The sequence below is a fragment of the Budorcas taxicolor genome, chromosome 18, assembly GCF_023091745.1.
Source record: "Budorcas taxicolor isolate Tak-1 chromosome 18, Takin1.1, whole genome shotgun sequence".
NCBI classification, from domain to species: domain Eukaryota; kingdom Metazoa; phylum Chordata; class Mammalia; order Artiodactyla; family Bovidae; genus Budorcas; species Budorcas taxicolor.
This window is the reverse complement of record NC_068927.1, coordinates 13,483,963-13,497,046: the sequence shown is the minus strand read 5'-3', so window position 1 is coordinate 13,497,046 and position 13,084 is coordinate 13,483,963. Positions and strand designations below refer to the sequence as shown.

General features: G+C 55.2%; 1 protein-coding gene across 1 annotated transcript in view; it reads left to right on the top strand.

Annotated features, from left to right (window-relative positions):
* The first annotated feature begins 7,678 nt into the window (after positions 1–7,678).
* The window catches only part of C18H16orf74 (chromosome 18 C16orf74 homolog), a 30,193-nt gene continuing 24,787 nt past the window's right edge, over positions 7,679–13,084 (top strand). Inside the window, exon 1 of the mRNA XM_052656627.1 lies at positions 7,679–7,760. The gene's annotated coding sequence lies outside the window, so the exon portion shown is untranslated. The remainder of the gene's footprint in view (positions 7,761–13,084) is intronic.

The window sequence follows — 13,084 nt, the reverse complement described above, 5'->3', positions numbered from 1 at the left end:
TCACCAACATTTGCTATCTTCTTTTTACCTTATTTTGTTTGATTAGAGCCATCTGAGTACATGAGAAGTGGTATCTCATTGTGGTTTTGACTTGCATTTCCCTTAAGACTAATGAGATTGAGCTTGTCGTCATGTGTGTCTTGGCCATTTTTATATCTTCTTTGGTGAAATATCTATTCTAGTCTTTTTAAAACTTTTTAAAATTTCAATGTCAGTTGTTAATTAGGTTATTTGCCTTCTTGTTGATTTCTGAGAGTCCTTTGTGTATTCAGTCCCATGCAAATGCAAATATGTTCTCCTCACATTCCATTTCCTTAAAGGTGTCTTTTCAAGTTTTTTATTTTAATGAAGTGGCCATCGACTTTTCTGACTCTGCCTCTATTGGTAGACACTGCTCTGGCGCCCGGCACAGTGCGGAAACCAGGCTCTGTCACCAGCCCAAGACCTGGGCGGGCAACAGCACCTCTCTGGGCATCAGTCACCTCGTCTGCACAAAGGGGGCACTTTGGTACCTACCTCAGAAGGCCGCTCAAAGTTGTGCTTGAAACTGTGCCTGGTGCCCAATTACCTCAAAACCAAACTCACTTACAGACTTTGGGTCTTTCAGGGAATTTACATTCATCCTCACTTTGCATCCTTATTGCAGCCATCGGAGCAGGTGCTACTCACCCCATTTGAGGGTGAAAAACAGAGACTCAGGAAAGCTGAGTGGCTTGTTTAAGGTCCCACAGCCTGTGAGGGGCTCACAGAGGCATCGCCCCACTTGAGGGGTCCAGGATTGCTGCCTCGCCACCCGACGGCTGCTCCCAGAGGCAGGCTGAGGCTCCCTCCCCCAACCCAGCAAGTCTAGGCCAACGCTGTCCCCAGGGTCACCAAACCAGCACAGGCCAGGCACTGGCCAGCAGGATGAGGGACTCATCACACTGCCCCAAAGCCAAGCCCTCTGCCCTGGGGGGAATTGAAGCTACTAAGACACAGTGTGGCCAGCGGGACACTGGGGGACCCCAGGCATTGGGGAGCCCCAAGGAGGGCCAGGCTCAGCCTGGGGTGTGGACGGGGGTATCTCAGCCTCTTCCAGGTTGGGGTTAAGCCCCAGGCCCCTTCTGACAATCTCTGGAGTTACAAAGCAAGTCTGTGGGGCTGTGGTGATCTTCTTGGGCAGATAGGCCTGCAGACCAGAGTGTCCCCGCCTGCATGGCCCATGTCCTCCTTACCTGGGAGCTGTCTCCCCAGGGCCTGTGTTCCTTTTGGGACTTCGGGAATTTTGAAACACACATGGAGAGCGAATAACACAACCAGTCCCCACTTACCTGTCACCCAGATCCAACAGTGGTCACTGCAGGGCCACTCTCATCTGTTCTCCCATCCATTGAGTACATTCCACATATCCTATCATGCCATTCCCAAATCCCACAGTACAAGTGTGGGCACACGCATGTGCACAGAAGTTTCCCCAGGAAGAAAGGAACCACCCGCTTTGCACTGGGGCTCCTGGTGGGTCCTGGTAAGGAAGGCCCCTTGGCAGCAAGACATCCTCAGTCCAGGCCATTTCACCTCTCTGAGCCTCGGTTTCCTCATCTGTAAAATGGGACTGCAGTACTTACTACCTGGCAAGATGGCCTTGGAGATTAACCAAGACTGCAGACCGTCTGTGGGTGCACAGGGAGATAGCAGAACAGAAACAGCATGGCGGGGAGGGCCAACCCCAACATCAGGAGGTGGGGGAGAGAATGGGACGGAGGAGTTACATCCAGATCTTCCACTGTCTGAAACAACAAATTCTTAGGGCCGGGGGGAGGGTGGTTAAAAACCTCAAGCATATGTAGCAAGTTATAGATGTACATTTTCTCATGTTCTCTGCTTTTTTGGACACTTGGAGTAGTTTATAAATCTAATTCAGGAAATTAAAGTTGCAATCAGATCGCTTATCTGCTTGACACTTACTAGGAGCCTGGCTCAGTTACCTGCTGCTGCTGCTGCTGCTAAGTCACTTCAGTCGTGTCCGACTCTATGCGACCCCATAGACTGGACTATGCAGCCCCCAGGCTCTGCTGTCCCTGGGATTCTCCAGGCAAGAACACTGGAGTAGGTTGCCATTTCCTTCTCCAATACATGAAAGTGAAAAGTAAAAGTGAAGTCGCTCAGTTCAGTACAGTTCAGTCGCTCAGTCCAGTTCAGTTCAGTCGCTCAGTCATGTCCGACTCTTTGCGACCCCATGAATCGCAGCATGCCAGGCCTCCCTGTCTATCACCAACTCCCGGAGTTCACTCAGATTCACATCCATCAAGTCCATGATGCCATCCAGCCATCTCATCCTCTGTCGTCCCCTTCTCCTCCTGCCCCCAATCCCTCCCAGCATCAGGGTCTTCTCCAATGAGTCAACTCTTCACATGAGGTGGCCAAAGTACTGGAGTTTCCGCTTTAGCATCATTCCTTCCAAAGAAATCCCAGGGCTGATCTCCTTCAGAATGGACTGGTTGGATCTCCTTGCAGTCCAAGGGACTCTCAAGAGTCTTCTCCAACACCACAGTTCAAAAGCATCAATTCTTCGGCGCTCAGCCTTCTTCACAGTCCAACTCTCACATCCATACACGACCACAGGAAAAACCATAGCCTTGACTAGACGGACCTTAGTCGGCAAAGTAATGTCTCTGCTTTTGAACACACTATCTAGGTTGGTCATAACTTTTCTTCCAAGGAGTAAGCGTCTTTTAATTTCATGGCTGCAGTCACCATCTGCAGTGATTTTGGAGCCCAAAAAATAAAGTCTGACACTGTTTCCACTGTTTCCCCATCTATTTCCCATGAAGTGATGGGACCGGATGCCATGATCTTCGTTTTCTGAATGTTGAGCTTTACCGTGTCCAACTCTTAGCGACCCCATGGACTGCAGCGCACTAGACTCCTCTGTCCATGAGATTTTCCAGGCAGGAGTACTGGAGTGGGGTGCCATTGCCTTCTCCACAGTTACCTACTGCTATGTAACTGCCATGTAACAAACATCTCCAGACTTAAAACAGCAGTGGCTTAAGAGAGCCACCTTTGTATATTTTCTCCCAACTCTGTGGGCTGCCAGGGCTCGGCCAAGTGGTTCCTGGGCAGCTCATGACACCAGCTGGAGCTGCTGTGACCAGGTAGGGACTTGACTGGGTTGGATGTCTGGCCTGGCCCACATGGCAGGTATTGGGGGCTAGGCATTGTCTGGGAGCTCAGCTGGAGCTCTGCCAGATGGTCTACACCCAGGCAGTCTACACCCGGGCTGGCCCTGTGGCTTGGGTGTCTCAGCATGGTGGTAGGGTTCAGAGAGGGAGCCTTCCTGAGAGCAAGTCTTCCCAGATGAAGGAAGAAGCCACCCAGGCTGAGTGCCAGGACAGGTATCACATCGCTTCTCTCGTCCTCCTCTGGCAGCGCAATCTCAGGGCCACAGAGTTAAGGAGGGGGAATCAATGTCGCCCTTCAGTGTGTGGGGGGGGGTGGGGGCAGGGGGGAGGAAGATCTTGCAGCCGTCTTTAACTTCCCATTGTGATCAACAAACGACTGTTGAATACAAAACTGAATTCCACAGACATGCTTCAAGCAGGGAATTAGCTCCTGGTGAGGACTGGGGGGTTGTGAATGGAACAGTCTCTCCCCTCCCCAAGCAGCACTGCTCCCCCGCCTCCTTGACAGCTTGTGGAGACCCTCTGGGCCCCAAACCCTCCAACACAGCGTGTGACTAGTGGTGCTTTAGCAGTGAGGGGAGGTCACACCATGGTGACAAGGAAGGCCTGGCTTCTCAGGCCCGCTCATGGGCTGCTGGGAGGCCAGTCTGCAGGGTGCCCTCTCTCCCACCTGCTGCCCTGGCTGGAGCCTCCCAAGCACCCTGTCCACAGGTGTCCTGGGCTGAAGACCCCCGCTGAGCCCTGGGCTGCCCCATGTCCTTCCAGGCGTAGGAGGTATCCGGAGCAACCACTGTCGTCTCACCTTGCCTCCTTCTCTGGTCCCCTCCCTGGTGTGGGCCTCATGCCGCCTCCACCATCATTGTCCCCCACACCACCCTTTGCTGACAGCTAGAACGGGCATAGGCGGGTGAGGCTGTGCAGACAGAACCACCCCCACCCTGCTCTGGCAACCTCTCCGAGTCACTCCCTCCCCAGCAGCTCCACGGGCTTGGCATTTGGGCAGATGGCTCCCTTTAGGAATGCGTATGGTCCCCCTTCCCCAGAAATTGTCTGAGGACTTTCGGTTCTTCATCGGTTCTCCCAACTCCTGATGCGTTCCATGAGTGTGTCTGGAGCCCCTGACCTGAGCTGCACCCTGCCCCAGGCCAAGGAAGTGAGGCTGGCAAGGCAGACTGGTCCCTGCCCTCGGGAGCTTCCCTGCTAGGGCTACCTGGTCATTGCACCCACCAACCCACGGCAGCCCACAGTGCACTTGGCAGACGGACACCTGCTCAGAGCCTTGAGAGTCTGGAAGAGCTAACTGGACAAGGGAGGTGGAAAGACATCTCATGAGGAGGAGCCATTCTACAGAGCTGGCCCCTTTTCCCTGAGCAGAAAACCAGACCAGCTTCCTTGGCACTTTACCTGGTTGCCAAGAAAATGATGTCCAAGTGGGTGCTCTTTCTTTTAAAAAACAAAAGCTCACTTTATCTTTGAAAATTTCAAACACATACAAAAGTAGAATAGTATAATAAGCCTTCACGTACGCATCACTTAGCTTCAACAGTTAGCAACATTTTCCATTGTTTTCATCTCCACCAGCCCCTCCCGTCCTCACTCTGCCACCTTTTTATTTTCCTTGTCTTTGTTTTTTTTTTTTTGGCCGTACCTCGAGGCTTGTGGTATCTTAGTGCCCAGACCAAGGACCGAACCCACGGTGCAAGTGCAGAGCCCTAACCACTGGACAGCTGGCGAATTCCCGTTATTTCCCTTGTCTTTGAAAAACCTCATCTTTATACTAATTCATTCACAAATACTTTTTCACACGGATCACTAACAGATAAGGGCTTTAAAAACACAATGATACCACTATCACATCTCTTAATATTGGCAGCGATTTCTTAATATTATCTAACACACAGACTGTGTTCAATTTTCTATTATCTTGCAAATATCTTTTTCTAGTTGGCTTGTTCACATCAGGACCCATCCAGGCTTTGCACAGATTTGGAGTAGGTTCATCTCTGTCTGAAGTGTCTGTCCTTCCAAGTGGGCTTGGATGCTCAAGTGGAGATTCTCTACTGCAGGGGCCCCCAACCTCTGGGATCTAATGCCTGATAATCTGAGGTGGGGCTAACGTAATAATAATAATGGAAATAAAGTTGCACAATAAATATCGTGCCCTTGAATCATCCTGAAACCATCCCCACCCCCGTCCGTGGAAAAATTGCCTTCCACAAAACCGGTTCCTGATGCCAAAAAGGTTAGGGACAGCTGCTCTATGGTATCAGTCAATTACCGTCACCTGGGAGTTTTTACAAAACACCCCCACCTGGGCCCTACCTGGACCAATTAGGTCAGGGTCCCTGGGGTGAACCAGGACCTGAGTGTTTGTTTCATTCATTTGTATTTATTTATGTATCAGTTAAGCTCCACCCACCCCACCCCGCCTTGGGGATCCTGGCCTGCTGCCGGGGTTAGGAATCCCTGGAATACTCTAAGGGGTTCTCACTAGCAGTTGTGCCCCCGGGGTGTCCCCTGGCAATGTCTGGAGATGCTTTTGCTTGTCACCACTTGGGCAGGGGGCTATGCTACTAGCATTTAGTGGATGGCAGCCAGGACATCCTGCAGCCCCCATAGCACAGAGTTAACCAGCCCCGAACATCAAAGGGCTGACATTGAGAAACTCTGATACTGGAGCACCAACCTCACCGGTCTCAAGGGGCAGAAGCCTCCTGGGGGAGGAAGAAAATTAAACTGGATTCTTTCCATTCCTCATCTCAGCCCCTTACAGTTGATGAAATGCATCCCCCTGGGCCTCGTTTCATTAGCCCTGCGTCCCCTCCCCCGGTGCTGCATGAGGCTAAACTCTCCCGGGAGACTGGCCGCTCCCATCTCTGGTTGGGGCAGGAATGCACCTCTCACCTGCTGGGCGACCTCTGTCCTTCCCTCTGGCCTCAGGCCTCACTCCTGGGAAATGGAGAGAGCAGGGCTGTCCCGAACCAGTGGAGACCTCCGGCCACCTGCACAGTTACCCCGTTCACTGCAGTACCCAGTGCCCAACACAGAGCCGGTGCTCAAAACGTGTTTGTAGAAATGAATCGATCTCCATTTCTCCTTGTGGAAACCGGGGCACAGAGAAAGTGGGTCTCACAACCAGCTTTTGGCCTCCTCAAGGCTTTTCAGCCTTGTCCTTGCTTCTGTGTGAAGAATGTGGGTGCCTGCCTCCCCTAGGGGTTCCCCGCTCCTTTGTTGCCACCGTCTCAGGAGATGATAGGGAGAAGGGCTGTCCCGCAGCTCCCCAGGGAGGAACAAGGGCACAGGACACTCACAGCCCACCTTCCCTCCTGAGGCTGGGGTGGGGGCCATCCTCCCCCACCTTCCTCTGTTTATGGGGAGGCATGATACATGTCCTATCATTTGGGACTGGATATGGTCCGGGTACCCAACATTTTGCAATATTTTTAGGAATGACTCAAAAGAGAACACAGCTGGAGCGCCGACTCAATGTCCTGCGTCCACTGAAGGCCTGTCATTGTCCTGCTCGGAGGCTCAGTTTCCCTTCCTCTGTTCCCAGAAGGACACAGACCACAGGGCGTGGAGACCTTTTGATCGTTAGACAGAGCCGGCCCGACAGGCTGGTGACAATGACGTGAAAAACACTTGGTGGGGGTGGCTTTGTCCCTCCTGGTAGGAGCCTGTGGAGGCCTCCGGAGAAACCCATCTGGGTACAAGGCCCGTGCATCCACAGGCGGGGAACTGGGCAATTCCTATCAGCTGGGCATCCTCAAAAAACCTGCCACCCCCAGCCGGCCACACCGGTAGCTCAGTCCCACAAGTGGGGTGCAGAAGCATGTGTGGAGAGCCAGAGGGCCAAACGCTAACAGCGGGGCAGCTGCCCCTTTGATCACGCGGGTCATCCGAAGCCCCGGAGGCCAGCGACTAGATGGGTGGGAGTGGGGGAGGGGCGCGTGGCTAGCACGTCCCCAGGGCCCGGGGCTGGCGGGGAGATGGTGGAGCCTCCATTCTCCCCCCTCCCCTTCTCCGCGGCTCGGCGGTGGGGCTCACTCAAGCACGGCCATTAGGTGTGGGGGAACCCCAAGGTCCCACTTCCACCACCCAGGGCTGGGGATGCACAGCCGCAGGGGGCCTGGCACCCAGCCTCGGGGAGAGTCCCGCGGCCCGAACTTTCCCCGGGATCCCCCTTCAGCCTCCCCCACCGGTCGGGCGAGAGGCGGCTAAGGAGAGCGGAGTGAGTCCGCGAAGCCGGAGGCGCGGGCGCTGGGCGCGCCCCCGGCTCACTCCCCAGGGAGGCGGCGGGCGGCCCCGCTCCGCCCCAGCGCCGGGCCGGTGCGATCCGGCGCCCGCGGGCGGGGCGGGGCTGCAGTCGGCACCGCCCCCGGGGTCCGGGGAGGGGACAGGGGAGGCGTGCGCGCGGCGGCGGCGGCAGCGGGTGGCCGGGATCGCCGGCCGGGGCGGAGCGGGGCCCAAGCGCACTGCCCGGCTCGGGCCATGACCCCCGCTGCTCTCTCTTGTAGACTTGTCGCCGCGGCCCCTCGAGCCCGGCCGTCGCCGCTACGGGCGCCCGGGCGGGCCCCAGAGTGAGCCCATCAGGAAGTGGTAAGTGCCCCGCGCCGCGCGCCCCGGTGTGCCCGGCGCTGCCCACCCCACTCCACCCCTCCCTTCCCTTCTGGAAGATACAGCTCTTTCCCGAAGCCGCAGCCCCGCCGAGGGGCGTCCACGCCCCGCCAGCTCCCGCCGCGGGAGGGCCGTCCCTGAGGAGGACGGGCCCCCACCCCGGGGTGGGGTGCGGTAGGGGACCCTCGCGGGCTCGAGCGTCCCCCCCGCTAGTTCTTGCAGACTTTTCTGCGGAGACGCAGGTTTGGGGAAAGTTGGGCCCCCTCTGGCCATGTTGCAACTTACAGCGGGCGCGTGGGGAGGTGTGTCCCCGCCCGTGGAAGCCGCCGGCCCCCCAGTCTCCACCTGCCACCCCACGCGGTCACGAGTTCCTGGGGAATGGGCCAGACCGCCATTCCTGAAAGCTGGAGAGGAGCCCGGCCGGGGGGTGGGGGCAGGAGGCCTGGAGAGGAACCATTTCCCCTCTATCGAGTATTTCAGAATGTATTATTTATGAACCGCCTCACTTAGGGGCCCCCTTCGCTCCCAGGGCATCAAAGCAGGTTTGCAACCGCAAAGGGCGACCACTGTGAACGCGCTCGCCCCTTGCCTGGCCCGCTGAGCTCAGCGGAACTGGGGGGAGGCACTCTTTACTCAGGTGGACCCACAGCCTGGCTCGGCGCCCCCCCTTGGTGGGCGGGGTCAAGGCAGAAGGGACCTCTCTCAGACCTCCCCGGGCTGTTAGGCCGCGGTGGAATCCGAAAAGTCTGTGTTGGCTGAGCCTCCTTAGCCTCGCTGAGAATGAGGAGAAAGAGGCAGGGAAGGCAACCTGGTGAGGGCCCTCCTGTAATTGGTGCAGCTTTTGTGGAACAAAAACCCCATCTTACAGATGAGGAAACTGAGGATCTCGGAGGCGCATCTGGATTGGCAGGCTGGGGGCGGGGGGCTTCCTGCAGAGCCCCCAGGGGTGCTGGGGGGCAGCCGCTGTCCCAGGCTGGGTCAACTCCAGAAAGCAGCCCCTTACCTGTGCAGGCCACACCCACCATGGGTTCCCTGTCCCCACCCTGGATAGGAGGGAGTCGGTGTATTTATGGAAAGACTTAATCCCTCTGCAGGCCCCAAGGAGGTGGAAAGCTCCGCCAGCCTAATCTCCTCTCCCTGGAAGCCTTTCCCTTGGCAGGTGGGTTGCCCTGGGTGGGCCCTGAGCCCCGGGTTGAGATCACCTCTGGAACTTCCTCTCAATGGCCCCGGAAGGAGAGCGGCGCCGCTTCATGTTGACTGAGCCCTGTGTGCTGGTACCCATCACCTGCATTTTCTGTTTTCCTTCTCTCACCTAATACTGTTGTCATCACTGTTTTACAGATGAGGGCACAGAGGCTCATAAAGATCAAGTGACTGATCCAAGGTCACGCACAGGGGCGGGCGGGTAAGTGGCGAGGCCTAGCCTTGAACCCTAGCCCTCACAGTGTAGAATCAAAGAGTGTAGGCAGACCTTCCCCGGTGAAAATAATGTGTTGTATATTTACAGTAATGTGTGCACCCAGGAGCCCACTCAGCCGACGCAGCCATAGCCTCCCCTCCGAGCCTGTAGGGGATTGTGTGTGTCCCACAGACAGTGCCACACTGTGGTTACTTTTTATTTGGGTGCAGAGAAAGCAGTTTAGTTTTCTGTTTGCGCTGCAAACCTGAAGGGGATGAGCTGGCCAGCAGGAAAGCTAAGGGCTAATAGTTTGCGACTCCTGACTTCAAGGCTGCTGTAAAAAGGATGGCTTGTTTTCTAATTAGCCCCATGATTAGTTAACTGTTAGCCTAACTTCTGTAGAATACCCCTTATTTTTAAACATTTTTACTGATGTGTAACATATGGAAAGTTGCGCAAATTGTATGTGTTGAGTTTGACCTCAGGCTCAGAGGGCCAAGTATCATGCTCACAGTCACATGGCCAGTCACTGGAAGACCACAGCTTGACCCTGGGAAACCCAAGACCGTGCCCTGTGACAGCAAGGCGGGTGCAGGCTTGAGTGGGCACCTTGCCTTCCCCCGCAAGCCCATCGTCTTTCGCTTCCTGTGGGCAAGCAGCTGTGGGCCAGGCAAGTGCCCCCTGCGGGTCTGTGGCCTAAAGCCCAGGAGAGGCTCATGTTTGTATTCTGTGTACCAGAAAGGGAGGCATGTTAACGCTTGTAGCATCTGTTCCCAGCACAGTCCCTTTGGCTGCTATTGTAGGAATTCTAATCCTGTTGCGAAAGGAAAGTACCATTTTTTTTTAAAAAAAGAAGGAAACCAAGATGTGTCTTAGGCCTGCTGGGAGCCCCCTTGGCCAGTCTGTCAGCAGGCCTTCCCTGTGTTTGCAGTCAGGGGACCGGCCCGAGAGCTGGTCCTGGGCTCCCCCAGCTGGGAAGGGAACCTGATTCCATCTGGTCTGGTGGGTCCACCCACCTAGGCAAACTGTCACATTCTTCAGCTATGAGTCTCCACCCGTGCCCTCTCCTCCGTCCTCCAGCGAGGTCTTGGTTAAGGGAGTGAGGCTCTGTGTCCCTGTCAAGTCACGAGCTCCACGGGGCTCTTCTGATTCCATCTGGGAGGTGACTCCAGAGACCGTGATCAGGCTGTTAGCCTGACTCTGCCTTTCACTGACTCCCTGTCTAGGCCTCCATGGGCCACGGGCCTCATCTGGGAAGCCCAGGTGGCCACCTCCATGTAGGTTTGCTAGGTTTAGCAAATAAAAATAAAGGCTGCCCTGTTCCATGTGAACTGCAGAAAAATGATGGAGAATGTTCAGCAGGAGTCTGTCCCGTACAGGAGCTGGGCATCCTGTATTTTATTTGGCAGTTTATTTCTCTGACCGCTCCCAGTTCCAGAGATCTGATTCATCCCTGGAGGGGTTTACTTCATCCCCTACAGCCCAACCTCCGTGATTCCCAAAAGCAGAAACCGAAGGGAAGCTAATAGCAGATCCCTTGTGCCCTGAGTGGTTCTGATGTGTTCCACGAGCAGTGCTACGTCTTTATTACTTTACACTTTGTGCAGAGAACACACTAGTTTACTGTTCTCTTTGCATCAGGAACTGCAGGGAGCGGGCTGGCGAGCACTTGCCTGCTGCGGGCTGATAGTTTGGGGCTCTTATCTGCAAGGCAGCTATAAAGATAGTAACAGACATCTTGGCCAAGGGTGTCCTCTGCCCTGGAGTTGCCCAGGCTTCAGAGGGGCCATGAGGGGCCATTTGGTGTGCAAAGTGGCCGACATCCATCTCTCTGGCCACTGCTCAGGGGAGAGGCAGACCCCTGCAGGAGGAAGTAAGTTTTTATCTCTCACTGCCCATCCGTGTCACCAGAGAGGGTTCTGTCACGGCCGTTTGGCGGTAGGAAGATTCTTATGCCCAAGTGCAAGAAAGGACCTGTTTTAACTCAAGCTGTTGTGCAAATAATTAACAGCCTGATGTTTTGAAGGGAACATAAACAGAACCTGATTCGATATGAAAGGGTGGTTTTTCACACTCCTGCGAATGTGTGAAAAAGAGAGTACATTTATACCTAAACGTGCAGTTCTCTTGGGCCTGACGGCTTGCCTACCTTCTTGCCAAGCTAGGGGGCCCCCTCCCATGGAATCTCTTCTTCCCACCCGTTAAACCTTTATTTTCTAATTGCACAAATGTGTGTCTTCCGGGAATAGACCTCAGCGTGTAGAATGATAGACATAGAAGCCATGGGGTGCAACTGACCTGGCTTTGAGCTCTGGCCTCCCAGAGCTGCTGCCGGACCGCCCAGAGCTCCACTCCTTCATCTGTAAGTCACAGATGCGATGATGTTATCTCGCTGGGTGTTGTCAGGTTTAGGAATTTTTGTAATGAACTCAGCCTCTTGAAAGCATTAACTTGACATCTGTGTCAGTGGTGAGGATGAAGTTTAGGGGGACGTAGCCCGCTCCCCACAGTCAGGTGTCTGTATGGCTTCCATTTGGACAGATAAACATCCCGTCTATCAGGACCATCTCCCGCAAAGGCACCTGCCATCTCTGCTGGGGGCAGCCCCAATCACTGAGGGAGTGGAGTGGATGGGGCGCTGTCCACGGTCCTACATAAACCACCCTGGGGAGCGCCTCCTCCTTCCGCTGTAACTGGCTACACCTCGGACTTGGGGACCGCATGGCAGGCTCCCACACAGCGTCCGCACAGGCTGCTGAAGGGTGACACCGTGACGTTGACAGATGATGATGATGGTGACGATGGCTCCAGGCCCTGTCCTGGAGGCTGGGTCAGGATGCCTGTTCTATAACTGAGGACTTGGAGCCAGAGGGGCGGGGGTGGGGAAGGAGGGCGGTGAAGCATCAGCATCTCAGGCTCAGAGAGGAAAAGGATTTGGCCAAAGGTCACACAGCCCGTACAGACTCCTGGTTCCTCTCAGCCCCTCCCAAGGCCACTTCATTCCTCCTGCCCTTGTGGGGCGTTACAGCAACGTGCATGGGGATGAGAAAGGTCGGTTGGTGAAAACTGCGTTTGGAAGTTTTAGAAACCAGAAATAGAATCATTCCACCTAGCCCTGACCTCACCACGTGACATTTGCTTGACCCTCGCACAGCTCCCTGTCCCCTGGTGTCCACTGGATCCAGGCTGCCAGCTCCTCCTCCTTCCTTAACTTCCTTTTTTCCCTGAATGTTTGGAGATAGGTATTTCTCAAGTCACAGGACAGCTTTAGCGACAAAACCTATCCATTCAGGACAGTTTTCTGGGAGGAGCAGGGAACCAGAGCGCCTTCCCCCAGCCAGAGCCGCGGCCCCTGGCCACCCCTCCAGCCACACCGGAGACGGGGTAGGGGAGTTGGATGTGATGTTCCCACTGCATTCTGGCTCTACCGGGGCAGGGGGCGGGGGGTGTTCCGTGGAGTCTGGGTAAATAACTGCTCTCTGCTTTACCTTGCTGAATGCTTCCCTTGAATAGTTTCAAGTTTCAGAAAAGTTCCCAGAACAGTAGGAGCTAACGTATATCCTTCACCGGAAGTGAGCGTGTAGCCACAGTTGCTTCATTGGCGTGGATTTCTGGCCAGACTCTGAGAGTGAAGCTGCAGAAATGATGGCCCGGGACCCTAAACACCCCAGTGTGTGTGTCCTCAGAGCTGGGACCACCTCTTACAAAATGCAGCCCAGCGATCAGAATCACAGAACTCGACCACAGCCCCATGCTGTCACCTCCTGGACAGGTGTCTTTCTTTTGACCATTTTACTACTTTTCAAACTAGAGACAGAAGCATGTCGTGAACGCCTGTGTCCCAGCGTCAGCAGCAGACAAGGCAGCGCCCCGCACCCTCCACGCCTCTGCTGCTGTTTCTCTGTTG